Genomic DNA, 16,894 nt, shown 5'->3' with positions numbered 1-16,894 from the left:
TTGTCTAAAACTACTGTGAAAATATTTAACACAAATAAGACTTTTGTCAGCCACTATATTAAGAAAGGTAACACTTTATTTTGGTGGTCCACTTTAGAAATTCTACTGAGTATAAGTAACTTTGCAACTACGTGTTAACGTAATCTATTAACCCTAACCTAACAGTTTACTTGCAGTCTACTAATACTCTAATGAGAGTAGTTACTTACAGTTAGTAGAATGTCTAAAGTGGACCATCGAAATAGTGTAACCAAAAAAAAAAATGTAGGTTATATCTTTCAGTCCTCAAACCCAAAAGGCGTGATGTAAGGCAGAGTGTAATTTCATTTATATGTAACAGAGAGCAGCTAGTAAGAGCTGTGTGAGTAAACCTCACTCCACTTGGCCTCAAGAGGTGCCCCAGTGACTGATGCTAGAGGCTATGATCTTTAGCGTCCTTGTTAGTGCACCCACCTCCAATGCCGGTGAAGCTGGTTCGAATTCTGCTTGGAGCGGTGCAAGTAGGACCAGTTACATTTACAGATTGGGATCAACATCAGTGTTAAGGTGCAAAGCTTCAGTTGAAGCAACCCTTCGGATCCCAGTGAATCAGGCACCCCAGTGAGCGCTTCCAGTAACAGTTTAGACTCTCAGCAGGAGACAGGCCCGGGAAATAAAGTCACTGACACAATGTCAGTTTGTTTATCTTCGTTTATTGAAAGTTTCACACAGCCTTTTATACATCTACAAGCAATATTTCATAGGTGGTTCGGGGCAGTCCCGAACCTGAATGAAATTTTCTTTGCATATGTCCCAGGGCAGTTCCGAGACACAGGAAGAAATAATTGATAAGGTATTCTTTATAATTGGGAAAACAACTTTACCCCAACAATCAGAATAAGTAAACTGAAAATTAGAATTAATGTGGGGGCTGTTTTACATTCTGAATGCACTATATTCCTCATGTAAACATGGTTAATTTGCAGTTTTCCCCCCTAAACTGGTGTCACCAAATGTATTTTTTTTCTTTACCCTGAATACACCCTCTGTCATTGGTGAAACTATATTTGAGCTTGTTATTTTGACAGTGTGTGCCGTCCACTGAAACATATTTTTTTGTTTTAGTGTTTACAAAGAAATTTAGAATTTTAAGCTGTTATAAGAAAAATGTTTCAAAATGTTTGTTTACAACCGTACACAAATAAACTTTATAATTATGGACAGATATATAATGATAGAGAGACAGACAAGATAAAAATACTTATTTAATGGTTGTTTTACAGTGCGACAATACAGATGTACAGCAAGATCTCCTGCCGCAAATAATGAAAATTGCCATCTGCAAGAGGGATGATCAGGAGGACGTCAGCATCATCTTGGAGGGGGTGCAAGTCATGGCTGGCTTGGAAAATCTGTCTAGAGCCTGTGCTGTTTTTCTTGGACTGACGTATGCACTAAACCTCACCTACTCGAAAGAACTGAGGCACACATTTGAGGCCTTTCAGAAGCTCTTCTTAGAACTGGATGTGTGCAAGTTTTCCCCCAAATTACTAACACTTAAAAACAAACTCATGTCTTAGATTGAGAGACAAAGCATTATTACCAAGTTCTGGTGGAAAAAAAACTGCACTGATTGAGCATTTGATACTGTTCTACATGATTGTTGTTCATACAATCTTTTAGCTAGTATAAATGGTTTTATACATTTTGCTACAAGTTGTTATTTGTATGCACATGTTTTTGTGTAACAAAATGATGTTTCTCAATGACATGGGAAATGTAAACTTTTTTTTTTCATGTCTTAAAACTGCTGCTTACATTTTATATATATTTGTTATTTATGGTTACAGTCCAAAAAGACAATAAAAGCATGTTTGTCAACAAAAACTGCATTTTGTATTCATTATTATCTTAACCTGAAAAAGGCAGTACATTTTATAATTAAGTCATTTTAATTAATACAAATGAGTAAATTTTACTTGATTAATTTGTGAGAAAACATACAATAAAAAAGATTAAATTAAATTCATTGTGTGCCATAGACTAAATAATTTAGGAAATTTTACTTAATTTATTCGGGTAGATTTCGCAAAAAAACTAAACCTTAAAAAATATGTGTAATAATGTTACCATAATTTTTTAAAGTAGATTGCATGTAACATTTTTTACAGTGTACAATTCCAGCTTGTAAAAGCAATGTTTTTCATAAAGCGGGAAATATGTCCAATTACTAATATCAAGCGCCTCAATGAGCAGGTCCGTTTATTCGATTGTAGCTCGCACAGTAAACGTCTTATGTTCGCACTTTCAATTATATTGAATAGAGCCAGCGATTCTGCACAGTTCAGTATACAACATGTCACCATAAGTTACGATTTCACTGAGAGAGAAGAGCACAAAATCGCCCCCGTGTTGCATCGTTAACTATTTAACCAGGAACTGATGCATGGATCCAGCCAATCTCAGTTTGAAATGATGTTCAGTTGAAAGCAATAATCCATCACTACAGATTCAGCAACATCACCGCTCTTGTACCACTGTTGATTTTCATGTATTTATTTTACATAATGTGTATTTATGTTTCATGTGAATCACATTTAATCCAATTTTTTAGTTTCACATTTGTTTTCTCTTGCTTCTCTTCAAGGTTTCTCTACATCTGAAATAATCCCTAATTTAAACACATCTCAATTTACACTATTTGTATTTGCAGACAGAAGTGTCTGTGTGTTTAAAATAATAGTTTCCACTCTAATACTGTTGCAAGTGACTGATAGTGTTTTGTTGTTACGATGTACATGCCCAAGATGGCCGCTTCATTTTTTTTTATCTCAGTGCTGTTTGTGGTATATGCTGCTACCAGTGGTGACAGTGTGTTATTGCAGGCTTAAAATTGAACAAAATGTACAGTAAGTCAAAATATTTTGTTCATTACTGCTATGTTTCTTCATGTAGGAATTGTCTTTTAGGATATGTGTAGAACACAGTCCAAAGATACTGTATACCAAAGCACACATCAGCCAGTATAAGGGTTTATGAGAAATCGAGGCATAATCCAAGATTGTTGCCACACTGTGTGACTTATCAATGTTTGGTAATACACATTTCAAGTACTAACATCAGAGTAGTAATGATGGTACTTTATGTCAAAGTGACAGGTGGCCCCGCCCCTACCCAGAAGCCCCATCGGCTGGGAAACCCGCCTTACCCAGAAGCCTCACGGGCCATGAAGCCCCTCCTTACCCAGAAGCCCAATGGGCCAGGAAGCTCCTCCTTACCCTGTACCCTTTGATCCTCTCCAGTCAGCCATCTTGTAAGAATACAGGTTTTACCCTTTGACCCTCTCCTGTCAGCCATCTTGTTTGGATGACCGTGATCTTGTTAGGATGGCAGCCATCTTGTTTGGATGACCTCCATCTTGTTAGGATGACAGGCATTTTGGAAAGGGCACAGGTCATCTTGACAAGTGTTCGCCGCCACCTCACCCTGATGGTGTATGTGTGTGTGTGTGTGTGTGTGTGTGTGTGTGTAATGTTTAAGAGTTTAAACTTATTATTATTTGTGTTAGGTTATGTTTTATGATTAGGTTTGGTACGATAAGTTGTTACCAAAATAAAATACATTAAAATAAGAAGAGAACAACAACATAAAGTTTTAATAAAAAAGTATTTTAAACTGTGTTTAGTGATGTGCATGTGATGATTTTAGGTTATATATTTTATGATTGTTTTTGGGGTGGTATAAAATAAAATAAATTAAATTAGAAAAAGAGAACAAAATAAAGTTTTGATCAAAAAAGTACTTACCCAGAGTGGAATTCCAACCCACACAGACATACATCTATTAGATCTTAAGTCCAATGCCTTAACCACTCAGCCACCTGGGTGTTACTATTTGGTATAAGTTACTAAGTTGAAGGGTGTATTCATTAATCACGAGAAAATGAACCATGAAGAGAGATTAAAAGAGATCTATTATACGCCTAAAGAAGCCGGTCGTTTTGGAGGACTCGATACACTGCTGAGAAGTGCCAGAGCAAAGGGTGACCGTATAAAAAGAGAACATGTTTCACAATGGTTATCGGATCAATATACATACACAGTGCACAGACCAGCGCGGGTGAGGTTTAAGAGGAACTTGACACTGGTACAAGACATTGACTGGCAATGGCAGGCAGACCTGGTGGAAATGGGTCAGTTCTCAAAGTTCAACAACGGTATGAAATACATTCTAACCTGTATAGATGTGTTGTCCAAATACGCCTGGGCAGTACCATTAAAAAACAAAACGGGTCAGCAAGTGTGTGCCGCCTTTAAAAGAATATTCACCCAAGGGCGCGTTCCAAAGAAACTGCAGACAGATCAGGGGAAAGAATTCCTCAACCATGGTTTTCAAAGTCTTCTCAAGCAATACCAAATTGTACATTTTGTGACAAATAGTAAAGTGAAAGCCAGTGTGGTAGAGAGATTCAATAGGACTATAAAATCGAAAATGTGGAAGTACTTTAGAGCTGTTTCACAGTTACAATCACACATTCCATAGAACTGTCAAGGAACGACCAGTAGATGTCACCCATGACAATGCCCTGAGGGTGTGGAGGACTGTGTATGGGTCATTTGTAAAAAGCAAACCTTCAAAATTTAAGTTTAAAGAAGGTGATCATGTGAGGGTGTCGAGAATAAAAGGGAAATTTGAAAAGGGGTATGAGCAAACATTCACAGATGAAATATTCATAGTTAAAAAATGTGTGCCTGGATTAAGGCCTATTTACAAACTAAAAGATTATGCTGGTGACGACATAAAAGGTCAGTTTTACACCGAAGAGTTACAAAAGATAAACCCAAATGGTGACAGAGTCTATCGAATACAGAAAATTTTAGACTCCAGAGGCCGTGGCCGGGGTAAACAAGTTTTAGTCAAATGGCTGAGTTGGGGAGTTAAATTTAATAGTTGGATCAAAGCTTCAGAGGTGAAAGACATAGCCCCGGGGGTTGTGAGAGGATAAAAAATGAGTGAAAATGGATTTTACCTGACTTTTACCAGTAATGCCTCGGAGACACTATTTCCTAACAACAAGAGCTCCAACTTCACTGACCATCTAGCCAAATCCATCGATCTACCAGGTAAATGGGAGGTAGGGATGGTGGAGATGCACTACCCCATGACCATCAATACGTTTGACAGGAAACAGAGCTTTGAATTGCATTCTGAGACAACCGATACAAACTGGTATTATGAAATATCACAAGGCTACTATAAAAACATTGATGTATTGTTAACAGCCATGAATAATGCTGTCAAGGCCGTCCCCACATTGCCCAAGGTATACTTTCAATACAACTATATTAGAAGCGTGAGGCTTTTCAGGGATTCGACTTTATTGTTTTTTACCACGGGCCAGCTAGCACATGTCTTGGGGTTCATTCCCGAGAAGGGGGGGGGGGGGGAATCGCCCCAGCCTGCGGATATTACAGTGGGTTTTAACCACATGTATGTTTATACCGATATAATTGAACACCAACTAGTGGGTGACATGTATGCCCCGCTTCTGCGCTGTATACCTAAAAAAGGGGAAGAAGGCAAGTTTGTTACGCTGTTATATGATAAGCCCCACTATGTCCCCCTGAGCATGGATGAATTCGACACCATCAGCACTGAAATAAAGACTGACCAGAACGGACATGTGACATTCGCATACGGCAAGGTGATAGTGAAGTTGCATTTCCAACCTGTTAGATACAACCACTTTTAAATCATGGTGATTGTTAAAAACTATGGAGACCCGCACATGTATAGGAACTACTACAAGTATCAGGCGGGTAACGGCCTCCCCGGTTTCGCCGGGATGCCAGTACAATACGGTGCGGGGGTAGCTGGTAGCTATGCCTTTTCTGAGACGCGGATTAGAAATTGTCAAACCACACGTCAAATTGGCTGCCAGAAACATAGCTAAAGATGTGGTCGGGCAGGTTACAAGTGCGGTGGCCAGTAGAATTCATGCTCCGAAAGGTCAGGAGAGGCATTAAAAGGAAAAGAACGACACCACTGGGGCTCACAGGACCGCCGGCCCCTGTTAAAAGGACTATACAGAAGAAACACAATCATAAGAGAAACGGGGCTGGTAAGAAGAGGAGCTCCAGGCAACAACATCGCGGGGATATATTTTAAACATGGCTTTCGTTCACTGCAGTTCTGAGGAGTGCACCAAATCTGAACTGGACCTTTTTCAGCTGGTGCCCACACAGACCAGCATTGAGAAGAGTTTCTATGTGTAGGTGCCCCCCCTCACAGCGCTCTCTGACAATGCCCCACTGGAATTCTACATCACTGGAAACGGAGAGGACTATCTAGATCTGAACAACACGATCATCTACCTGACTTGTAAAATTACTAAGCATGATGGCACTGATCTGGCCCAGGATGATTGGGTGGGCCTGGTAAATTACCCCGTGGCCTCCCTTTTCAGCCAGGTCGACATCACAATCGGTGACAGACTTATTAGCCAGAGCAACAACTGTTATCCATACAGGGCTATAATAGAATCCATTCTCAACTACAGTGAAAGCACTTTGAACACACAGTACTCAGCAGGCCTTTTTGTCAAGGACACAGCCGGCCAGCATGAAGTAACCGCACTGAACGGGACAAACCTGGGGTTCAGAAATAGAGCGGCCTATACAGCAGGAAGCCGAAAACTAGAATTGTTGGGTTGTATTCATGCAGACATGTTTTTTCAAGACAAATTAGTGCTGAACGGCGTTGATATAAAAATTCAACTCACCCGTAACAGAGAAGCGTTCTGTCTCATGAGCAACGCTGAGGATTTCAAACTGTCGGTTCTCTCAGCAGCTGTGTTTGTGAAGAGGGTCCGGGTGGCCCCCGCTGTCAGGCTGGGTCATGCCGATGTGCTGCAGGTGGCTAATGCAAAATACCCTGTAGATCGGGTTCATTGGAAAGTGTTCAGTCTGGCCAGAGGAAGCAGGGTCTGCAACCAGGAAAATGTGTTTCTGGGACAATTGGCTAAAATAATAGCAATTGGTTTTGTGGATAAACCCCTTCTACTTTAAACATTGTGATATTAATTTCCTGGCCCTGTAAGTAGATGGGGAGCAGATCCCTACTAAACCGCTACAACCGGATTTCGCAAATGATAACTTTAACCTGGTGGAAACAGCCGGAAAGCACCTCAAAGACAAGCCTCTGGTAGTGGACTGTAAGGAGTTTGCCAGAGGTTACACACTGTTTGCATTTAACCTCAGCCCGGATCAAGAGTGCACTGGGCACTATTCGCTCATAAAAACAGGGAACCTGAGAGCAGAAATTAGTTTTGCCCAGCCATTACCAACCACCGTGAACATGATAGTGTATGCTGTTTTTGACAACATTGTTGAAATTAACATTAATCATTATTAAGATAAGTCCTTTACGACTACAGTTGAAAAACGATTGCCTTGTGGCTTTCAATACTCTGGTCATGAATACGCAACAGATTGGGGCTATCATGACTAAGGACAGTTACACAACAGACTATTTTCTGGGTGTGTTTCCATCTGACAAGCTCCCCAAACGGTCAGGAGTCCACAGGCCGGCCTGTTTCGTCATCAACACACATCCGCATGACCGACCCGGGGAGCACTGGCTTGCTATCTATCTAGGAGGAGATGGGAAGGCCGAATTCTTTGATTCTTACGGATTCCCCCCCAATGCTCCTTTTTTCCCTAAATCAATCATGCGTTTTTTAAACACAAACTCAGTGTTAACAGTGTTAACTCCAGACAGTTGCAGGATGCTTTATCCACAACATGTGGAAACCACTGTGTGTATTTTTTACAACAGCGTTGTAAGGGGCTAGCTTAAAATCAGATATTGGATTTGTATTCTGAAGATTTAATTAGTAATGCAGTTTGTGAAAATTTATAACAGGAGAACGAGACCTATGTATCTGTTTAAGCTTCATGTAAATGAGAATTGTCAGATGTGTAACCGAATGCATGATTTTAGGATCTGTCATAATTGCTAAATCAGTCATGAACAGAAATAAACAATGTTAGAACAGTGTATGAATAACACTATAGACACTATAGAATGATAGAATAATGCTTGTGTGTATGTTTGTGTGTGTGCGTTTAAGCTTAATGACGTGGCATTCTCATATATGTAACGCCTGCTAACCTGATAATAAAATATTATATACACATGAATTATGTTTATATGTAGTTAATAAATCCATACATACAAACACCATAGTTTATCACGCGTTACATTTTTTATTCAGCACACACAAAAACCAAATAAACTAAAACAGTGAAACACCACTGATAATGTTCTTTGACATACAAACACAATAACAATAATAATAATAATAATAATAATAATAATAATAATAATACATTTTTTATTATCAGAATCACACAAGGATTTAACATTTTACAGATAACATCAATGTATGTATTTCTATAGCCTATATATAAACAAACAACAACCAAAATAATAATACAAAAAATAAAACCATGAGGACCCGCTTTACAGAGACAGCCATGGTAATTTCCCAAACAGCCGATGCTTTTTAGCTGGCTGGTCTCTTTGTGGTGTTTCGGGTGGGGCAGCCGCCCCCTCCATCGAAATATCAAAGTCTGGTTCAGGAGAAATAGGATTTCTCTGTATAGACATAGAACTGTTTCTAGTAGGTGTTGTTTTCAGTTTCTCCAACACCTCCCTGTTTATTCTGTTAGACAGTACCGAACCGGGGATGTTAATCTCCGCCATCGCCATCATAAAACTGCCCCAGCCTTTGGGGGCTCTTCCTGTGGCCAGCGTGTGCGGCTGTGTGACAGCCCTAACCAGATCAATCACATGAGACCCACGAACAGGGCCCCCCTTGTACACAAATTCCCCATTCTCATTCCAGCTAGCTATAGAATTGTTGGACACCATTTCGGCATTTTTATTTTGCCTTTGTGGGATAGCGTCTAAAATATAATCGAAAACAGGCTCTGTGTGCGGTTTTTCGGCCGGGGTATCGGTGTCAGGCATCTGCAAAGTCAAAGTGGCTTTTTCAGATTCTGCCTGCCGCGTCAGGGCCAAGTACCTCTGCAGCGCTTTGTCATATTCACCCAATTGAGAGCTTTGCAGAATATCTTTCATTTCACCATCCAATTTATATGTGGCTATTTTTCTGATGTCGTGTTCAACTGGAAAGTCCTCTTTAATTTGGCCCATCTGTTTCTGAGGTACTAGATACATTTTCTCAGTGAATTGCATTTTCATCTGGTCAGTAAGCCGGTAATGAGGGGAATGGCAATACTTAGCAAATTACTGATAAACCCCCCAGACTGATTCAATAGATTTCTCTTTCTCTTAACAGACACTGTCTTTTTACTAAGTGTTTTTATAATGTGGCCACTTTTCTTGAGTTTCTGAAATTGTTTAGCGCTCAAGCGGATGTTTCCTTTCAGTGTATTTAGAGCGATTTCTGACACGGCCTGTACCAGGTCGCTTCCAGCGGCGCACAGAATGGCCTTGTTGCGGCTTGGCTTTAACCAGCAGCTGCAGGAGAGCCAGTTTTCTCTTCATACGCAGTGACATACTGACAGCCAGAGTCACAGACAGCAAATGTGCTCAACGCTGGAAAACCAGCGGCTTTTACTTTCTTTGTTTTTTAAACACATAAACCACTGGGATGTCAGGGGGGAAAAGACCCGTCCTTAAACGGTATTCATCAGGGGTCTTTGACATGACATCGACAAATAAGTATCCGAAATACTTCTTGGTGGCATCTTCAAAAGCTTCCAAAAAATATTGAGATTTGCCTGGATACATCTGTCGAGCTAACGTTGTAATCTGTAATTTATCTCTCGGTCTTTTGCAGTGTTCTCATCTCAAAGTGCCAGTCACGTTTAACACGTACTATCCCCGGTTGCCGCAGTGCAATGTCTTTTATTTCACCATTTGCACCAGCCTACTTATCCGCATAGTCAAGTATCAAATCTTTTAGGCTATCGAAATTAATTTTCTCACTATTAGCCACGTTTAATGTGATACCCTTTACCTTGATACAGGCTTTCCCTCCTGAGAGCTTATATCCATAGGATTTAGGTGCTGTTGCAACAAACTCTGTAATGTGCTGATCCGGAGGCAGCTCACTTGTCAATTGACCCAGATAATCTCCTAACTTGGGGTCCCACTGTCCTGGCCTGCTTACATAAATGATTGAATCAGTGTCATAATACAAACAACGACCTTGTAATGAATCCAGAAGAGAGTACAGTTCTAACCTAGCATAGGCGGTGGTGAAACTGGCAATACAAATATTTACATTTGAAAGCTGTGTGTAGTGCTCTTTTCCCCGTTTCCAGGTGACACAGGCACATAAAAAACACATAAAATCATCGTCATCATCAATAAAATCACAAGACGGGACCTCGTGGTATGGGGCAAACACGTATTTAAATAATTCGTTGGGGTCTCTCACAATACTGGTGTTTTGTAAATCTGGTCGTTGTCCAAATTTTCCCCATAAAGAATTCAAAAACAGTTTTGAAATCTGTCTTTTGGCCGGATTCTTAGTAATGTTGTAATGGTCCAAGTGTACCCCCTCTCTGTCATGATACTCTCTGATGTAGTGTTCACGGTCTGTGTCATTTTTGCACCACTGGGGGTAGCCTGAAGCTTCTTGTTTGCCTTTTAAATGCGTTTTAATATATTCACTAAACAACGTGTTGGTCGAGTGCTTAAAGTGCCAGATCTCGTATATTTCTGCTATTCTGTAACCCTTATCTACAGCAGACAGCAGCTCTGGCATGCACCAGACACCGGTAAGCGCTCTCTGCTCGTCGCTGTGTGTGCAGGGGGGCCCTGCTGGGTGTCAGCGCACGTCCGACAGAGTGTAAAGAACAGTTTTTTACCAACTCTGGTCGGTAGCACAGGGAAAAACAACCTTCTAGGAGGGTAAACTTTGACTTTTGCGAGCCCAAAGTAATTTTGTAAATCTTCAAAGCCCTCGCATATTATATCCGGGTGACCAACGGGGTACAATTTGGTTTTATTTACAAACGGGTACAGACTGGTGAAATCATAGTAACGGAGTTCCTAGCCAGGTTTTGGTTGATAATACAGGGTCACTGCATTCGTCCACCCACCGAATAGAGACTCCCTGGGGTCTAAAGGCGCTGGTAACTGTGATTCGGAAATAAATGCCCTAACATCCTGGTCTTCATTCAGCATTGTCTTCCATTTGTGTTCCCACATCACTTTAACATCAAACCCTTGTAATTTTAAGAATTCGGTTTTATACATTGTCTTTTGATATAGCCAGCCGAATGTTGTTTTTGTCACACTGTTAACGTCATTTTCGCTATAACAGGTATCGCAACCATGAAAAAAACATCCATGGTACTCAAAAGCAGTGTACACACCGTTTATTACTGCAAAACCATCTAGATAGTATGGGCCAAATTTATGCTCACCACCCAGCTTTAGTGCGTGTTGTATACTGATGTTGTCTGTGTGTTCAGTATACATGAGCCACTGAATAGCGGGGGTCGAGAACCGCTTTTTCTGGTTGTGATAATTGTCATGGACTAATGCTATGGTCTGCGGTCTGAGAAACATGTACCGGTACATGGTCATACACACAGAGGCTAATGTGATGTACTGAAACGGGTCAAGACTGACTTTAATCAGGTCTGAATCAGGGTCAGATGGACACTTCAGACGTATCTGCTCTGTCATACGTAATATCTCGTTTCTAAATGTAGTACAAGCTTGTCTCAGTATGTCCACGTCCTGTCTACAATACCGCTTCAATTCATCGAGTTTGTGCTCATCGTACCATTCCTGAAACTGTGTTTTATCTGCACCCATCATGTAGTCTACCCCGTAAAATTGTTCAGCGGGTAAGGGTCCTACATAATTTTGGTTTGCGACCGTGTTAAAGAAGTGTGGGAAATGGCCTTTCTCACCCTCAAACCCCATTGCTTTTGGCATATTGCTCAGTTTCAGAGGCAAGAAATGTAATGAATCAATGAACCTGATGTTCAGAGCGGTCACTGTCATGCACATAATTTTACCTCCTTGTGTGATGAAGTGTGTAGCAACCTTTTCACGTATGAGCTCTCTAATGACCAAGTAGTTATCATAGCCTTTACCATTGTGTGAAATAAAAGTGTAGTTTTTAAAACACGTGTCAATGAAACATTTCACAAAGTCAGATAAGCAAGAATCCCCATAAAACTCCCATGTGCATTTGTTGTTTATGTGTGAGGCATAAACATAATTTGGGATGTGTGTCCTGTTTCTTGCATGCATTCAAAATCAAAGAAAATGTATTTTTCCGATTGTTTGGGGATGTTTATTACGCTCATGTAGCATACATGATTGTCAGGTGTCTGGATAACACTTTTACAGCACGGAAAGAGCTTTTCTTCACAAGTGTGCATTATTGGGAGAAAAGTCCAGCACTCTGTACAGTAAAAGTGTTGAACACACTGAATCTCTTTGGTGGCAGCTTTAGCCTTGTGTCTCCTGAGACAGACACCACCTCTACAGAATATTTTACATACATCGCATCTGGTGATGGTCTCTTTAACCTCAAAACAGTGGGGGTCTAAACACGCTCTGCACAAATTCCGACACGTGTGACAATTTTTATGCCCATATACTGCGTGGCAATAATCACAGAAATAGTTAACACCTATAAATGTTCTGATGTTTAAAACCCCGTAGTAATGCTGTTTGTGAAGTAAAACAAACATCTGTGCATTCTTTCCCTTTCCACAGGCGGTACACACTGGCGGCAAAACATAAATTGTTACCTTGGTTTTTGAAATCAGTGAGGCATGCCCTTTTCTTGTCTATTATCTTGCAAAACAAAATACCTTTTATACGTCTCCGTACCCCACCTTGCATATTAGGATTTCGGTGTGACTTTGCAGTAAATTAGCTATGCTCTCTAGGAAATCTGTTTCATCCAGCTCCCCCAAATGTTGCCTTCTCTAACAGAAAGCATTATTTAATGACCCCGAGCTCAGTCTAAGCTGTACAAAATCATTAGGACCCACATTGTGTGATATTTCATTTAACAGCCCTTGCGCAGCACCAGTACGATTCTACCAGATCCAGATTCACAAACCTGAATTCTTCATAAAACTCCATTCCCCGGAACCTGTTAAGTTCCCGGTCATAGTGACGAATACGCTCCAAAAACACCCGAGGCGGGTCCCCGCCATCACCACCCTCAACCATTTGTTCAGCATTTTCATTATTCACCTCTAACATTGCTACATCACCACCCCCAATCTGATTATCATTATTATTCGCTTCTAATGCTTACCCATCAGACACGTGCAAATCTATATATTCCTGAATTTCCAAGTCTGGTTGGTTATTATTATCAGCTTCTAATGCTAATTCATCAGACACAATGAAATCAATATATTCCTGAATTTCCAAGTTTGCTGGGTGGTCATCAACCGCCACTGTGCTGTAATGGTGTCTGTGATCCTGCTAATTGTGACACATCCATTCTAGATTTAAGCCTACGCAGCATTCTTTTGGCTACATTAATATTCTTTATCAGTACTGCCGTGATACGTGCAGACCAAGTGTCTTTGTGTCTTACTTGTTTCATTATTTGTTAATTGCGGTTTTCACTCACAGTGTGACGATTCAGCAAACTCGATGTTATACCCTTTTTGTTTTACCACATTTGTCAAAACATGTATTTTTCTATGAGCTGTGTGTAAATCTTCTACCAGTTGCCAACAAATGTGACATATTTTACTAAACAACAGGGCCCTAGAATCATCAGAGGTCTGAATGCCTGTACAGGGTATTTGTTCACCTGACCTGTCTATCTCTTTATGCACACTCGGAGTGGGGTTAACTGTGCTATTTGTCTGCTTACCTCTTTTTACAGTAGCGGGCTGTCTTACTGCGTGCTTTTCTCTGAAACATGCACTCTACCTTCAAGATGGTTTAGTGACTTGTTAGAAAGTGTGGATGAGAAAATAATGCAAATAGTTGAGAAGGTTATAAAAAACAAGGCTTATCAAGTGTTTTACAAACATAAATAAAATACTGTTTGTGTCTGCTCTGCTTTTCTGTGCAATAAGACATTATATTAATTCATATATTTTTTCAGAGAAAGAAACCCCCGGGGCCCCTGGAATTACGTTTACGTGTTTGAGGAATCTATGTTTGAAGATGTCATCCTCACTCTAATAGCTCACAAGTTTGGTGATTTGTATGATACTGGTAATTCTGATGTGAAATCGCTAGTTGCTGATGTTGAAAAAACAGTGGCGTCCCTCCCCAATGTGCTCAAGAGAATGCTGTATAAAGAGACACATCCTGGTGAATCTGCTTTTACAGCTGTCCAAAAAGTTCTGCACAGTTCTTTTGGAAATACTATCCCTATCATGACCAAACCCAATTTCTACACTGTGCTAGACAGAATAGTGTCACTGCCCTGGCCAATAAACAAGTAGAGGGAGTAGCTAGTGCAGTACAGTTCAGTTGTTTCTTCCTGGCTGCTGTAGGTGTTGGGGAAGCGGGATCATTGGTCACCCGAGTCAGTATCTAATCTCACTGTCTACATCTGACTTGATGCCTTGTTGTCATTTTTAGAGCTGTCACAATAAAATATTGACATTGAAATATATTTTACTGAGTCTCATATTTTGAATGTCTATACCTTTTCTTTCTCTTTTATTTTTCCAAAACTGTACCACCCCAAAAATAATCATAAAATATATAACCTAAAATCATCACACGCACATCACTAAACACAGTTTAAAATACTTTTTTATTAAAACTTTATGTTGTTGTTCTCTTTTTATTTTAATGTATTTTATTTTGCTAACAACTTATCATAACAAACCTAATCATAAAACATAACCTAACACAAATAATAATAAGTTTAAACTCTTAAACATTACACACACACACACATACACCATCAGGGTGAGATGGCAGTAAACACTTGTCAAGATGACCTGTGCCCTTTCCAAAATGCCTGTCATCCTAACAAGATGGAGGTCATCCAAACAAGATGGCTGTCATCCTAACAAGATTACGGTCATCCAAACAAGATGGCTGACAGGAGAGGGTCAAAGGGTAAAACCTGTATCCTAACAAGTTGGCTGACTGGAGAGGATCAAAGGGTACAGGGTAAGGAGGGGCTTCCTGGCCCGTGGGGCTTCTGGGTAAGGAGGGGCTTCCTGGCCCGTGGGGCTTCTGGGTAAGGCGGGGCTTCCCAGCCCATGGGGCTTCTGGGTAGGGGTGGGGCCACCTGACACTTTGACATAAAGTGCCATCATTACTACTCATAAGCGCAATATGTACAATATCTTTCCCGTTCCTGAGAAAACTATGTTTGAAAACTGTAATTTTTTGCCTGGACTACAATCAAGATGGCTACCAAACCATGTGACATTATGCCGCCATTTTGCGATCTAGTGACCATGCCATAGACCCCTACATCCATTCAAAGTCTGGTGACTTTTTAGACTGCGGTTCAAAAGTTATAGGCATTTGAACATATTCTGGTGGAAGAGAAGAAAAAATAAGTATAATAATAATAATAATGACCAGTGACCACCACATTGCTTATGGGATCAATTCTGTCAAGTAACAATCAGTCCAATACATTCTAACATAGTTCCATACTGCACCATATGCATTTATTTGCAACTTGACCATCTCTGAAATTTGATTGGCTCATGGCGGCCATTTTGTTTTCTCAATCAACTTGCCTTGAACAAATCTGATAGAGGAGCTAGCCAAGGTCACGTGTACAAAATTTCATATCAATCAGACCAACCATTTCGGAGATGAAGATCGTTGAAGATTCTTGGCCAATCCAATATGGCTGCCAAACAATATGACTTATTGACTTGTTTTGAACAAATCTGAATTTAGGCCATAACATAACATCACACACCAAGTTTCACATCTGTCCCGTCTGCGGTTTCGGAGAAGAAGATTTTTGTATATTTTCCAAAATGTGTCACTTAAGCCACTATGGCCACCAGACCATGTGACATATGGCCTCCATATTGAATATGGCATAGTACTACATAGCCATCTATCACTGTATGAAGTTTCATGAGTTTTCATCAAGCGTTGGTTTTTATAGGCTTTTGAAAAGATACTGCGGAAAAATAATAATCCTAACAATAACAATAGGGTTCCAGCAACTTCGTTGCTTGGCCCCCAACTTTTGAGGCTTCCAGGTGCTTGGAGTCGAGAAATGTATGGCTTCAGACTCATAAAAATATGAATCAGATGAAGACACATGTTGACAACAATTGTTGCTTAAAGGTTTTGGTAAGTAGAGTATTCAAGGTCAAGTTCCCCCTCTTGTGGTCTAATATTTTAAGGAACAAGCCATTTCAATCTCAATAAACCAACTACACTTATTTGATTGAAATGTATCAATTTAATTACATTAGTAGTACCATCAATACTTCTAATATCATAATATAGTAGTAAACAGTTTATTCTCTAAGTTTCATTTTGTGTACTTTAAAACACAATCTAACCATTTAAGTAGCTTTAGATTGCTGCTGCTCTCCATTTTTCCATTTGCCTTCTCAAGCTTATTTAGTTGCATACCTGGTGTTTCATATAGTTATCACGTTGATTTCTGATGTATGCGTTATATATATTTACAGCTGGAAAAGCAAAGTATATCACTAAGGAGCAAATAGCTCCAATTAGTTTTTACTATTGCGCCTGACCGAGTATGTCCGTATGTCCGTATGTTGTCTTATGTTCAACTCTATAGAGCCAGCGATTAAATTATCCATTACAGAAATGATCCATTAGGACAAGGCACATCAGGAGGTCTGTGCAATAGGAACAGTCTGGACACCATTTTAAGTTCCGAACGGAATTAACGTCTTTACTATCTACA

Source organism: Amia ocellicauda, chromosome 2 (genome assembly GCF_036373705.1).
Source record: "Amia ocellicauda isolate fAmiCal2 chromosome 2, fAmiCal2.hap1, whole genome shotgun sequence".
In the NCBI taxonomy this organism is placed as follows: domain Eukaryota; kingdom Metazoa; phylum Chordata; class Actinopteri; order Amiiformes; family Amiidae; genus Amia; species Amia ocellicauda.
The sequence above is the reverse complement of the archived record's forward strand: the minus strand, read 5'-3'. Positions refer to the sequence as shown.